The sequence below is a fragment of the Hemiscyllium ocellatum genome, chromosome 19 (genome assembly GCF_020745735.1).
Source record: "Hemiscyllium ocellatum isolate sHemOce1 chromosome 19, sHemOce1.pat.X.cur, whole genome shotgun sequence".
Classification (NCBI taxonomy): Eukaryota; Metazoa; Chordata; class Chondrichthyes; order Orectolobiformes; family Hemiscylliidae; genus Hemiscyllium; species Hemiscyllium ocellatum.
The window spans coordinates 18,840,398-18,855,781 of NC_083419.1; positions in this window are offsets into that span (position 1 = coordinate 18,840,398).

Here is a 15,384-nt window from a genome sequence, read left to right on the forward strand (position 1 = left end):
TATTGCCTTCATAACAATTAATGAGGTAGCCTCAACTGCTTCACTGGGCAGGGAATTCCTGATGAAAGGCTTTTGCCCCAAACATTGATTTTCCTGCTTCTCAGACGCTGCCTGACTTGATGTGCTTTTCCAGCACCACACTCTCGACTCTGATCTCCAGCATCTGCAGTCCTCACTTTTGCCCAGGAATTTCCACAGATTCACAACGCTTTGGGTGAAGAAGTTCCTCCTCAACTCAGTCCTAAATCTGCTCCCCCTTATTTTGAGGCTGTTCCCCTTGGTTTTAGTTTCATCCGCCAGTGGAAACAATCTCCCTGCTTATGTCTCACCTACTTCCTTTGTAATTTTAGATGTTTCTATAATATCTCTCCTCATTCTTCTAAATTCCAATGAGCATAATCCTGGCCTACTCAATCTCCCCTCACAAACCAACCCTCTCAACTCCGGAGTCAACCTAGTGAACTTACTCAGCACCCCCTCCAGCGCCAGTACATCCTTTCTCAAGTAAAGAGACCAAAGTTGTACACAGTACACCAGGTGTGGCCTCACCAACACCCCATACAGCTGAAGTATGACCTCCCTGTTTTTGCATTCTATCCCTCTGACAATGAAGAACAATATTTCATTTGTTTTCTTAATTACCTGCTGCACCTGCAAACCAATGGTGTGATCCATGCACAAGGACACACAGTTCCCTCTGCACAGCAGCACACTGCAATTTTTCACCATTTAATAATAGTCCAGTGTGCTGTTATTTCTGCCAAATTGGATGACCTCACATTTATGAACATGGTACTCCATCTGCTAGACCCTTGCCTACTCACTGAACTGATCCATATCCCCCTGCAGACTTTCAGTGTCCTCTGAACAACACTGGAAATAATAGGGATTCTATAGTTAGGGGAGCAGGCTGGCATTCTCACAGCCAGCAAAATGAATCCAGAATCTATACGTTGTCCCCTGACATCAGGGTCACGGAGGTCACTGACCAGATGCAGTATGTTCTGGAGCAGAAGGTAAATAGCCAGAGATTGTGGTGTTTAAATGTACTGATGAAAGGTGGATGAGGTCCTGTAGGAAAGGTTTAAGGAGTTTGGAAAAAGATTGAACAGCATGACTTTAAAGGTAGTAATCTCTGGATTATCATTGGATCCCTACAATGTGGAAGCAGGCCATTCAGCTCATTGAGTCACACTGACCCTCTGAAGAGCATCCCATCCAGACTCATTCCCCCCGACCCTAACCCTCTAACCCTTAACTTTCTATGGCTAACCCACCTTGCATGCACATCCCTGGACACTGTGGGCAATTTAGCATGGCCAATCCACCTAACCTGGATATCTTTGGGCTGTGGGAGGAAACCGGAGCATCAGAGGGAACTCATACAGACACAGGGAGAATGTGCAAACTACACACAGACAGTCAGCCAAGGGTGGAATCGCTCCTGGTGCTATGAGGCAGTAGTGTTAACCACTGAACCATCCATGCTGTGCCACATGTTAGTCCCTGTGCCACGTGTTAGTGAGTCAGGGTAGTGCCAAAACTTAGAGAACTGTCTCACAGAGTTGTCTTTAATCATTTATCCAATGTAGCTGTGGCTAGATAAGCCGCCATTTATTGACCATTCCTAATAGACCAGAGTGCAATTTGAAATCAAGTACATCGCTATGGGTCTGGGGTCATAAGGAGGCTAGACCAGGTAGGGACAGCTGAAAATGTGTTGTTGGTTAAAGCACAGCAGGTCAGGCAGCATCAGGGAGGGCTTATGCCTGAAACGTCGAATTTCCTATTCCTTGGATGCTGCCTGACCTGCTGTGCTTTAACCAGTAACACATTTTCAGCTGTGATCTCCAGCATCTGCAGACCTCATTTTTTAGACCAGGTAGGGACACCACTTCCCCAAGAGCAGCTGCAGCCTGACATAGTTATACTCACAAAATCATACCTTCAGACAATGTCCCAGGTAACCCCTGTACTATCCATGATGTGTCCTGTCCCACCAGCAGGATGGGTCCAGAACAGGAGGCAGCACATAATGGTGTAATCCAGGAGGACATTGCCCTGGGAGTTCTCAACATTGACTGTGGACTCAATGGGATTTCATGGTAACAGGTCAAGTCTGAGCAAGGAAATCTCCTGCTGATAACCGAAGCCTGCACCACCTAGATTAGTGAATCAGTACTCCTCCATGAAGAACACCAGTTAGAGGAAGCACTGAGGGTGGCTAGGGTTACACAATCTATCTCAATGTCCACCACCAAGAGTGGCTTGCTAACCCCACTAGGGACTGGATTGGTCGATCTTTAAAAGAAGTAACTGCTGGATGGGATCTACAGTTGGGGGTCAGGGAGCCAATAAGAGGGAAAAACATACTTGACCTCATACTTGAAGAAGACTCTTATGGGACTTGAAACATCAACTCTGTTTTCTCTCCACAGATGCTGCCAGACCTGCTGAGTTTCTCCAGCTTGTTCCATGCTTCTTTGGAATAAGTGCTGGTCTAACCAGCATTCCAAGAATGAATAAAAAAACGGTCAATGCAAGGAATTTAGCAAATAAAGCAGACAAGCTGAGGAAACAAATGGAAATGTAGCAGGTTGATGTTACAGAGACAGGGTAGCATGGCATGAACCAAGTACTGGAAACTGTGATTACACTGGGTGGCTTGTTTTCCTGGCGGGCACAGACATAGTGGGCAGAGTGACCTCCTTCTTTGCTATACATGTTTCTACATTTTCTAAATATTCTAAACACTTGAGGAGGAGGAGAGAAGGATTGTTCATGGATGTGGTGGAGGTAGGGTTTGCAGAAGAGCTATCAGGGAGGGACACAATGGATTCATTAGCCTTCCTCTGTGCTTTAACAATCTTGAATCCATGATACAATTACAACATTCTCAGGTCAATATTCCCTGTCCATTCAGTTCACCACATTAAATTGGGAAAAGCTACCCCATTAGGTCCAATCCCCTGATATTTTCTCATTACCCAGTATTCCCTATAATCCTGTATTCTCATAATCCTGTATTATTATAATTTAATTTTCTCCACAACCCTGTATTTATTTTCTTTTCCAAGTATTTATCAAATGATCTTTTGATAATTCCAACATAGGCTGCTCCTATTTCCCTTTCAGGCAGCACATTCAAGATCAGAGTGACTCACTGCATAAAAAATGTAATTTTTGTCTTTGTCTGCCAAGAATGTTGAAATCTGTTTCCGCTGGACATTGAATTTACTGCCACTGGAAATACTTTCTCCTTATTTATTTTATCAAAACTGCATGCAATCTCAAATCCCTCCTTTATGTCTACCCCTGGGCCTTTCAGCTGTAACAGAACGAGTTAGCCTACTCCATTTTGTCCAAACAGCAGAACTCCCACTTTCCTGGTGCAGTTCTGATGAATTTGATCTAACCCCTCTCCATGATTTAAAAAACTGTAGAGCAGTTTTGTTTTTAAATTACTTTACTGTCACTGTCCAGGGCAGCGTTTACTGCTCATCCCTAACGGCCCAGAGGACAGTTAAGACTCAGCCACATTGCTGTGAGTCTGGAGTCACGTGTAGGCCACCAGCGAACTGTATGGACTTTTAACAACAATTGACATGACCATCATCAGATTCTTAATTCCAGATATTTATCGAATTCAAATCCCACCATCTGCTGCAATGGAATTCAAACCTGGGTCCCAGAACATTACCTGGGCCCCAGAACATTACCTGGGCCACTGAATTAACAGTTAAAATGTGTGGTGCTGGAAAAGCACAGCCAGTCAGGCAGCATCTGAGGAGCAGGAGAGTTGACATTTCAGGCACCTCCATCTACCTATCGTATTCCCAGCTCCCTTCCCCCCAGCCCCACCCTGTCCCATACATCTCTCAGCCCCCTTGGACCTCCCCCAAATTTCTGATGAAGAGCTTATGCTTGAAATGTTGATTCTCCTGCTCCTCAGATGCTGCCTGGCCGGCTGTGCTTTTCCAGCGCCACACTTTTTAACTTTGACCTTCAGCATCTGCAGTCCTCACTTTCTCCTCTCTGGATTAACAACCCAGTGATAATGGCACTAAGCCCACTGCCTCCCTGTATATGCTTTCTGAAGATCTGAACAGTCACTTTTCACATAGACAAGTGATTTAATTCATATGACTATCAAAGTAATCTTTGTCTTTAATTTTATCTTTCTCCTTAACTGCGAAAGGGAAAACTGTTGTGTGTGGTGGTGATGTCACTAGATTAAGACTCCAGAGACCCAAGATAAAGCTGCTGAGAATGGATGTGGTTTCAAATCCCACCAGGCCAGCATGTGAGATTTAAGTTCAATAATGCTGAGCATTAAGACTATCACCAATTGTCATTAAAACTCCTTCACTAACGCCCTTTGGAGAAGGAACCCTGCCATCCTTCTCTGGTCTGATGTGCTTTCGACCCACAGCAATGCGGTAGATTCTCTACTGCTCTCTGAGGTGGTCCCAGCAAGGCACTCAGTTTAAAGTCAGTTAGTGAAAAGCAATAAGTCAGCCTTGCCAATGACACCCACATGAATGAATAAAGAAAAATCAGAATGTAGACATTTTAAAGCAGACTGGGGATCGTGCACAGATTTTGAAGACTTCTACTGCATCCCTGTACTTTTCCAATCAGCTTATGCACCCCTGGGACACTATTGGGCTGGAAATGGTTTGTCCCTGACTCTAGCCCTTGGTTTATTTTCCAGTTTTCCTGTGTCAATGATATTTCCAATTCTCCAGAAATTTCTTTGATTTAGCAACCCTTCCAGAGTTTAAAAAACAATTAAAAGCTAGGCTGTCCACAGTAGATTGAAGACGGCAGTGGTGTGATTCATTCTGGTTACATTGCGCTGGGAACTTTACCAAAAGTGAACTGTGTATCACCTTGGAGTCAGAATGATGAAGAACCAGGGCACGAGCCCAGAATTAGAGGGCATAGGCTTAGGGTGAGAAGGGAAAGCTATAAAAGAGACCCAAGGGGCAGCTTTTTCACATAGAGGGTGGTGCGTGTGTGAAATGGGCTGCCAGAGGAAGTGGTGGAGGCTGGAACAAGTGCAACATTTAAAAGGCATTTGGATGGGTATATGAATAGGAAGAGTTTGGAGGGATATGAGCCGGGTGCTGGCAGGTGGGACTAGATTAGATTGGGATATCTGGTCAGCATGGACGATTTGGACCAAAGGGTCTGTTTCTGTGCTGTACATCCCTCAACCTAGCTCAGCAAGCAACTATAACTTAATAGGAGAGGCAATGCCTGAGTAGTATTAATGCCAGGTAAAAACAAGGACTGCAGATGCTGGAAACCAGATTCTGGGTTAGAGTGGTGCTGGAAAAGCACAGCAGTTCAGGCAGCATCCGAGGAGCAGTAAAATCGACGTTTCGGGCAAAAGCCCTTCATCAGGAATACAGGCCCTTCAGGCACTCTGCCTTTATTCCTGATGAAGGGCTTTTGCCCAAAACGTCGATTTTACTGCTCCTCGGATGCTGCCTGAACTGCTGTGCTTTTCCAGCAACACTAACCTAGTATTAATGCTGGATTATTAAATCAGAGACCCAAATGACATTCTGGGGACCTGGGTTCAAACCTTGCCATGGCACATGGTGGAAACTGAATGCTCAGGGAATGCCCACCTGGTTCAATAATGTTCTTTCAGGGAGGAAATTGCAATCCTTACTTGGTCTGAACTACATCTGACTGCACAGCCACTCCATCAATATGGTTGACTTTGAATTGCCCGGTAGGCAATGAAAATACCGGACCAGCGAGTGATGCCCACATCCTATGAATCAATTTTAATGAATGCTATTTATGGGAGCTTGCTGTACACAAGTTGTCTCCTGCATGACTGCAGAGACAGACAGCTGCTTCATTACCTGCAAAGTGCCTGGAGGCATCCTGAGCTTGTGATAGGTTGCTACACAAATGTAACTTATTCGTATGTCATGTTGTGGAGGAGCCAGTGTTGGACTGGAGTGGACAAAGTTAAAAATCACACAACACCAGGTTCATGCACACTCATACTCACACGTACACACTCACATTCTCTCTCTCTCTCTCTCTCTCACACACGCACTCACATAAATAGGTCTATGGGGTGAATTTGCATCTGCAGAATTACATTTGCAGATGCATTCTATTTTGTGCAACAAGTGTACAACCTGCAGGCAGTCAATCCATGTAATATTTTATAATTCCTACTTTGAAAATAGAACCAGTCTGACTCAAGATTGGGATACAGACAGACTCTAAGCTCATGCCTTCAATGCATTGCCTGAGCAGGAATGTCACATTTTTACAATAAATACTTGTTATCTCAAGAATGTGACTTAAAAGTAGTTTTGGGATTTACATAGAGTCATAGAGCCATTGAGATGTACAGCACGGAAACGGACCCTTCGGTCCAACCCGTCCATGCTGACTAGATATCCCAACCCAATCTAGTCCCATTTGCCAGCATCTGGCCCATATCCCTCCAAACCCTTTCTATTCATATACCCATCCAAATGCTTCTTAAATGTTGCAATTGTATCAGCCTCCACCACTTCCTCTGGCAGCTCATTCCACACACGTACAACTGTCTGCGCGAAAAAGTTGCCCTTTAGGTCTCTTCTATATCTTTCCCCTATCACCCTAAACCTATGCCCTCTAGTTCAGGACTCCCCCATCCCAGGGAAAAGACTTTGCCTACTTACCCTATCCATGCCCCTCATAATTTTGTAAACTTCTGTGAGGTCACCTCTCAGCCTCTGATGCATCAGGGTAAACAGCCCCAGCCTGTTCAGCCTCTCCCTATAGCTCAAATCCTCCAACCCTGGCAACATCCTTGTAAATCTTTTCTGAACCCTTTCAAGTTTCATAACATCTTTCCGATAGGAAGGAGACCAGAATTGCACGCAATATTCCAACAGTGGCCTAACCAATGTCCTGTACAGCCGCAGCATGACCTCCCAGCTCCTGTACTCAATACTCTAACCAATAAAAGAAAGCATACCAAATGCCTTCTTCACTATCCTTTCCACCTGTGACTTACTGTCAAGGAGCTATGAATCTGCACTCCAAGGTCTCTTTGTTCAGCAACACTCCCTAGGACCTTACCATTAAGTGTATAAGTCCTGCTAAGATTTGCTTTCCCAAAATGTAGCACCTCGCAATAATCTAAATTAAACTCCATCTGCCATTTCTCAGCCCACTGGCCATCTGGTCAAGATCCTGTTGTAATCGGATGTGACCCTCTTTGCTGTCCACTACACCTCCAATTTTGGTGCCATCTCCAAACTTACTAATTGTACCTCTTATGCTCGCATCCAAATCATTTATGTAAATGACAAAAAGTAGACGACCCAGCACCAATCCTTGTGGCACTCCACTGGTCACAGGCCTCCAGTCTGAAAAACAACCCTCCACCTCCACCCTCTGTCTTCTACTTTTGAGCCAGTTCTGTATCGAAAGGCTACTTCTCCCTGTATTCCTTGAGATCTAACCTTTATAACCAGTCTCCCATGGGGAACCTTTTCGAACGCCTTACTGTGAAGTCCATATAGATCACATCTATCGCTCTGCCCTCATCAATCCTCTTTGTTACTTCTTCAGAAAACTCAATCAAGTTTGTGAGACATGATTTCCCACGCACAAAGACATGTTGACTATCCCTAATCAGTCCTTGCCTTTCCAAAGGCATGTACATCCTATCCCTCAGGATTCCCTCCAACAACTTGCCCACCACCAACATCAGGCTTACTGGTCTATAGTTCCCTGGATTGTCCTTTCCACCCTTCCTAAATATTAATGAACTGAAGCCTGTAACCCATTCTAAAAGATGAAAGACTTAGCAGCAATCAAGGTTTGTTCAATATATCATTTCAGCTGCAGGACACTGTAATCTTTTGCTATAAAGTCTGTGTCTTATGGTCCTGCTCCACAGCTACCTGATGGAGGAGCAGCACTCCGAAAGTGCTTCCAAATAAACCTGTTGGACTTTAACCTAGTGTGGTGTACTGTATTTGTGTGTCGATCACATACAAATATGCAACTGTTAGAAGTGACAGAAGAGGGAGCTCCAACACAGGGTATCAAAGCATATTGAGCAATTGATCGGCGATAGTATTTTGAAGGGGGTAATTGATATCCCATTCCCACTGTACTTGTTCACCTTCTCTGAGTGAAGGTTTCAAAAGGGGTACATGCCATCTGTGAATTTCACTGAGGACAGAAGTGAGGAACCTCCCGGTAACGGAGTCCGGCCCTAGCCCACATTCACTGGTACAACCTTTGAAATGGAGAACATCAGGAAAACATTGTGTCAGTGTAACACCAACTGGAAATCAAAAAACAATAAAGGGAAGAATCTCAAGGTCAGGCTCATGGTCTAAAACTCTGTTCTATTAGTTGAAAGTAACTTTGAAATTAATTATAAAATAAAAACATGGGGTGGGATAGTAGTGTGCAGTAGTTTATATTTATTCATTCATTAACTCTGCTTTCTCTCCACATATGCTGTTGGACCTGAAGAGTTTTTCCAGTAATTTCTGTCTTTGCTTCAGAACTGCATCACTGGCATGAAAAATGCTATAAAAATGTAAGCTTTAACTTTCTTCCAATAAGTTCCAGACCGTAACATTATAGTCTTAAAAGCATTACAACACAGAAGGAAGCCATTTGGTCCATCAATGCTAGTAGAGCAATCCAGTTGGCTCCCATTCCCTCTGCAGGCTCAGTTTAATGCCTCCTCCAAAAGGTAGCAATCTCTGACAGTACAACATTCACTCAGTGCTGCTTTGGAGATTCAACCTTCAATGTTATGCTCATGTTGAGGAGTGCAAACTGAACCCCAAATCTCAGCAACAAGCCAGACTGAGTCACAGCTACTACACAGCTGGATGTAGTTTGCAAAGCTTGTTTGAGGCACAGGAGCAAAGTGTACACATTTAGGATCTGTGAACTAATATTGTGATGTGAGTGACACGGTCTCTGAAGCCTTCTCTATTGTTGTAACAACAGATATAGATCTTGGCTTCAGTTTTCAAAGCCCAGCCTCTTGTGCATCAGTGTCTGAAACTGTATCCTAAGGGTTTGAATGACAAAAACATCCGGCAAATTCATCAAATTCTCCAGCCTTTAGAGGCACTGGTGATTTGATTTTGGAAAAAGATCTCAGCATTGCACTTTATGGAATTAAGTACATTGACACAAGATTTCAATGCAAATTCATATTGATTAGGGCAATGATCAGGAGAAAGTGGGGACTGCAGATGCTGGAGATCAGAGCTGAAAATGTGTTGCTGGCAAAGCGCAGCAGGTCAGGCAGCATCCAAGGAGCAGGAGAATCGACGTTTCGGGCCTGAAGAAGGGTTCATGCCCAAAACGTCGATTCTCCTGCTCCTTGGATGCTGCCTGACTTGCTGTGCTTTTCCAGCAACATATTTTCAGCTAGGACAATGATCATCCCAGTACAGAGTGGTATGCGATGGAATCTATTATTCATGATACTTCCTCCATCGCAGTTTTGTTTCTTCTTTACCTTTGAGATATGTTGTTCTATTGATAGCATCTTGTTTAACACCTGGTTGTCTTCATTACCTTGGGGTGTCAGCAATATCATCTGCATCTGGAGTCACATGTAAATCCAGGTATTTCACTTTCTCTGAAGAACCTTGGTGAGCGAAAGGATTTGATGATAGAGTTAATAATTTGTTTTCCCTGGTGACAGCCCACAAATTCATTTCACGATTTCAATCAATGAATTTTGTTCCATATCAGAACCAGTGCAACACAAACTTCAACAAAGGTCGAGCCAGCTACATAGAATCATAGAGATATACAGCACAGAAACAGGCCCTTCGGTCCAACTTGTCCATGCTGACCATATATCCTAAATAAATCTATTCCCATTTGCTAGCATTTGGTCCATATCTCTCTAAACCCTTCCTATTCATATACCCATCCAGATGTCTTTTAAATGTTGTAATTGTACTAGCTTCCACCACTTCCTCTTCCAGCTCATTCCATACACACTCCATCCTCTGTGTGAAAAAGCTGTCCATGGGTCCCTTTTAAATCTTTCCCCTCTCACCTTGAATCTATGCCCTCTAATTTTGGACTCCCTTACCCTCGAGAAAAAGACCTTGTCTATTTACCCTATCCATGCTCCTCAGGATTTTACAAACCTTCATAATGTCATCTCTCAGTCTCTGACACTCCAGGGAAAGTAGCCCCAGTCTATTTAGCCTCTCCCTATAACTCAAATCCTCCAGCCCTTGCAATGTCCTTGGAAATCTTTTCTAAACACTTTCAAGTTAGAGTTGGCATAGTGGCTCAGTGCTGCCTCACAGTGCCAAAGACCCAGGTTTGATTCCAGCCTCAGGCGACTGTCTGTGTGGAGTTTGCATACTTTCCTCGTGTCTGCGTGGGTTTCCTCCGGGTGCTCTAGTTTCCTCCCACACTCCAAAGATGAGCAGGTTAGGAGAATTAGCCATGCTAAATTGCCCATAGTGTTAGGTGCATTGGTCAGAAGGAAATGGCTCTGGGTTGGTGTGGACTTGTTTCCACACTGTAGGGAATCTAATCTTTCCCAACATCCTTCCTATAGCAGGGAGATCAGAATTGCAATCTCCCATAACAGTGGAACGGGGGCTGGAATGACAAAATGTGGAAGTTATTTCTGTCATAAAAAGCTCTAGTCAGACCCTACCTGGAGAAACTGTGTTCAGTTCTGGACTCCTGGACCTCAGGAATATATTGGCCTGAGAAGAGGCAGCAGATTCACCACGATGATGCCGGGGCTAAAAGGGTTAAATAAGGAAGGCAGGTTGGAGAGTCTAGAATTGTATTCCTACAAACATAGTTGGTTAAGGAGTGATTTAAATCAAGGTGTTTAATAGAGAGAAAGACTTTCCTCTGATCGAGAATGTCCAGAACAAGGGAGTTGAAGCTTACAATCAGGACTGGGACCTTCGGGGGAAAGATTTAGAAACACTCAGTGATACAAAAAGTAAAAATCTAGAACTCTCTTCTCCAAAAAATATTAACGTTAGAAATCAAACCTGAGACAAACTATTTTTTGTTGGCCAAAGATGTGAGATATTATAGAAGCACAGTGAGTCAATGGACTTAAGACAAATGAGCAAACTGAATGACAGAACATGGTTGTGGGACTGAAAGACCTCCTTCTATCTTTAGTATTTATGTTTCTTTCAGTGTTCCAGAGCACCACTATTTTCCCCATCCTCTCGAATTACTGATAAATTTATGGAAATCCCACAAACCCTTAACCATAGCAATCCCAGCAACAGGGTAACCAAGGGAATGGAATTTGTAAACATGCTCTCTGTTCTACACAGAAAGGTAGAACGATAGAGACTAGGAGCAGTAATAAGCCATTTGGCCTTCAAGCCTGCCTCACCATTCAATATGACTATGGCTGATCCTTTATCTGTATGCCCATTTACTCACTATACTCCTTGATGTTTTCAAAACCAAAAAAAAGATCAATCAGCAATCAACCCAAACCTCTTCACATTCCTTATGACAGTTTATTTAAGTCATTATTTTATACAAAGCCTGTCGAGGCGTGTGATGTGCATTCCTCAGCAACACTTGGCAGGGTTTGACGATATCTCTTTGACAGTGTATTATGTTAGTGAAGTCACAGAATCACATCTCACCTTTTATCCTGTGCAATAACTCACAAATCCTCTTAACATTCAGGAGCCAATGAAAGTCTCTCAGACAATTATGCAGATGCCAGAAACCTACAATAAATAATCCTGGAGATATTCACCAGATCACACGCGAGTAATCACAAAGTTACTCAATTGGCCAGATTTAGAAATTGCTGCAAAGATGAGAGATAATGCCATTACTCTTGTGGATTGAATAATTTCTTTTGTTTTTATTTTTACAAGTCTCCAGCCATTCTTCTGTTTGAAATCAGTTCAGTGTGCCAAGTTCATAGGGGACATACTGGCCTAGTGGTGTTATTGCCAGACTGCTATCCCAGAGACCATGATAACAGTCTGGGAACCTGCTTTCAAATCCTGATGTGGCATACGGTGGAATTTAAATTTGACAAAAATCTGGAATTAGAAATCTAGCCTAATTGGAACCATGTAACTATTGTTGATTATTATTAAAAACCTGCCTGATTTCACCTTCAGAAAGGAAATCTGCTGCCCTTACATGTTCTAGCCAACATGCTTCTCTAGTCTCTAGGCAATTAAGAATGGGAAATAAATGGCAAATTAGCTAGTGATGCCCACATCCTGTGAATAAAACAAATCAATAAATTCAGATGGAAATTTCAGACAGAAGTTATACCAGGAGGCAATCTGGTCAATGTTTGGAACCTATGCAGGAGGCATTTTTCTCTCTTGATCAGCTACTGTAATTTTACTGCCAGTTTGACAGAAGTCCTGTCTGCAGGTCTATCTGGCATCTTGGTCAAAGCTTCAGAGGCTAGACAGAAGAATCTCTGGGGGAATCCTCAATAGGATTGTGGGTTACACTTTGGGTTGGACTTTAAGGAGGAGAAAGTGAGGACTGCAGATGCTGCAGATCAAAATCGAAGAGTGTGGCGCTGGAAAAGCACAGCCAGTCAGGCAGCATCCGAGGAGCAGGACAGTCGACATTTCGGGCATAAGCCCTTCATCAGGAATAGGGACCAAGGATTAATGATTTCGAGTTTTCAGCACTCAGCAAATAGTCTCTTTTTTTTAATTTCAAAAATATAATTTATTCATAACAATATCTTGAAATATACATACAATCACAAATTTGCTCAAAGACCACATGAATTCTTGTAAGACTCTGTTAACTCATTTTTTTAGATTAGAATGTCTAAACACTTGGGTTGACACAGTGGCTCAGTGGCTAGCACAGCTGCCTCACAGCATTAGGGTCCCAGGGTCGATTCCAACAGTGGGTGACCGTCTGTGTGGAGTTTGCACATTCTCCCTGTGTCTGTGTGGGTTTCCTCCCACAATCACAAAGATGTGCAGGTTAGGTGAATTGGTCATGCTAAATTGCCCATAGTGTAGTATGCATAGGGAAAAGGGGTTTGGGTGGGTGACTTTTCGGAAGAGTTAGTGTGGACTTGTTGGGCCGAAGGGCCTGTTTCCACACTGGATGGAATCTAATTATGGCATAGACAATAGAACACAGGGGGCTAACATCTTCTAGATCAGAGTGGTGCTGGAAAAGAACAACAGGTCAGGCAGCATCCAAGGAGCAGGAAAATCAACGTTTCAGGCAAAAGCCCTTAATCAGGAACCAATACCTTCAACATCTTATCTGAGCTGACACCAATTGTTACAATTAACCTGAGAATGTAACTTTTAAAAGCAGTTTTGTGATTTACATATGAAAGAAGTGAAGCTATCATGGTCATTCTAACAGATGAGAGACCTAACAAACAATCAAGGTATTTTTCAATGTAGATTTTCAGTTACATCACACTGTAAACTTTTGCTATAAATTCTGTGTTTTACAATTGTGTCCTTCACAACTACCTGATGAAGGAGTGATGCTCCGAAAGCTAGTGCTTCCAAATAAACATGTTGGACTATAACCTGGTATTGTGTGATTTTTAACTATAATCACAAAAGCAGTTTGGTTCTGCACAGTAGCATATCAAATAAACAAAGTATTTCTGTTTGTCTATCCAACAAACTGAAGACATCTCTTAAATATACAAGACTGCACTTACATGAACTTGAAGCACTGGGAGGGTCCAACAACTGAGCAGACCCCCATTTATTCTGGTGTTTCAAATCCAGAGGAGCCTCCTCCTACACTCTGTCCAGCTGACCCCATCAGTATTTCCTTCTAGTCTTTTCTCCTTCACATTTATTTGACTGCCCTCAAACGTAACAGCACTCAAACTCACTGATGTGCTCCTGAAGATCTGAGTAGCAGTTTTCAAAAGCTGGAAATGACAATGAGACTGAAACAGATGTGGAAACTCATTGCTCCAGTCAAGTATCCATAGCCCCCCTCTGGAATGCCATTAATTGACTGATTAACTGGATGTTAAATCATTTGAAAGGCAAATGTTGAGCAGTATTGTATTGAGCAGATTTCTAAGAATAAGGCCAAGTTAGTTGCATTGAAGAAAGGCATCAGTTGGAGAACCAGAAACAGAGTCTTGTGCCTCAGTGGTAGTGTCCTTACTGCAAGGGCCAGGAAGTTTTGATTTATGTCCATGATGGCTACAGAGGGGTATCTTAACAAGTCCAAACAGATTTTTGATTAAACGAACAGTACAGGCTTCTATGGTGCTGTAACCTCCCTACTTCTAGACAAGATGTTTCAGAACCTGTGTAATCAAGTCGGTTTCAATATATTGTGATGGCCAGGTTATTAGAGTGAGGTGGACTCAGGTTGTGGCTCAATCCCTGCATTGGCCACAGAATCTAGATATTTTCAATCAACTTATTCAGGCATGTTGCAATGTACCTCTAGGGCAGGTGGAACATGAACCAGAACCTTCTGGCCCAGAGATATGGACAGTACCATTGTGCCACAAGAGGTCTTTGGCCAGGCATTCTATCATGCTTCTAAATAAGCATTTACCTGTCAAGGGACTTCTGACACTGCTTAGCTCAGATGGTTAGAGTGTGTGATAATAATACTGGCGTCGCAATTTCAATCCCCAGGAAGTCTCCCAGGATTTTACTGAAGCATTTATCGTCTAAGAGTCCTGTAGTGCATAGTGACAGTAGCCCTACCCTTACTTCTGAGTTCAAGATCCTCTTCCCAATAGGTGAGTCAAAATACGCCCAGATGAGTTGATTTTAAATTCACAAAAAGCAGACAGTTCCAACTCTTACTTTTTAAAAGTGGAAGACGCCATGCTAAATTCTCACAGAAAGTGCTGGAGAAGCTCAGCAGGTCCAGTAGCATCTATGGAGAGTGAAACAGGGTTAAAGTTTTGAGTCAAGAGACTTGCCTTTGGAGCAGGATTCACCATTGGACTCAAATCACTAATCCTACTTTCTCTCCATAGGTGCTGTCAGACCAGCAGAATTTCTCCAGCACTTTCTGGTTTTATTTCAGACTTTCACCATCCTTGTCTAAATTCTCATTCTATTATAGCACGTATCATCCAATACTTGTATTGTAGAATAGAACTTCTACTGAACAAAACACATACACAAGTGATCAATGTACTCTCCTCCTCAGCAGATTCCACATCAGCCATCATTTTGACTCACACTGACTCCCGGGTGTCTCTAAGTTAATACTCTCATTCTCATGTTCAATCCTTTCCATATAGTCATTCCTTCCTTTTCTCTACGTTACGAAGGTGTAGGTGTGTACTGTACCTTTAAGAGAGAGTGGAAGCTGGCACTGGCTGAGAGGGGCACAGAGTGTGCTGAAAGA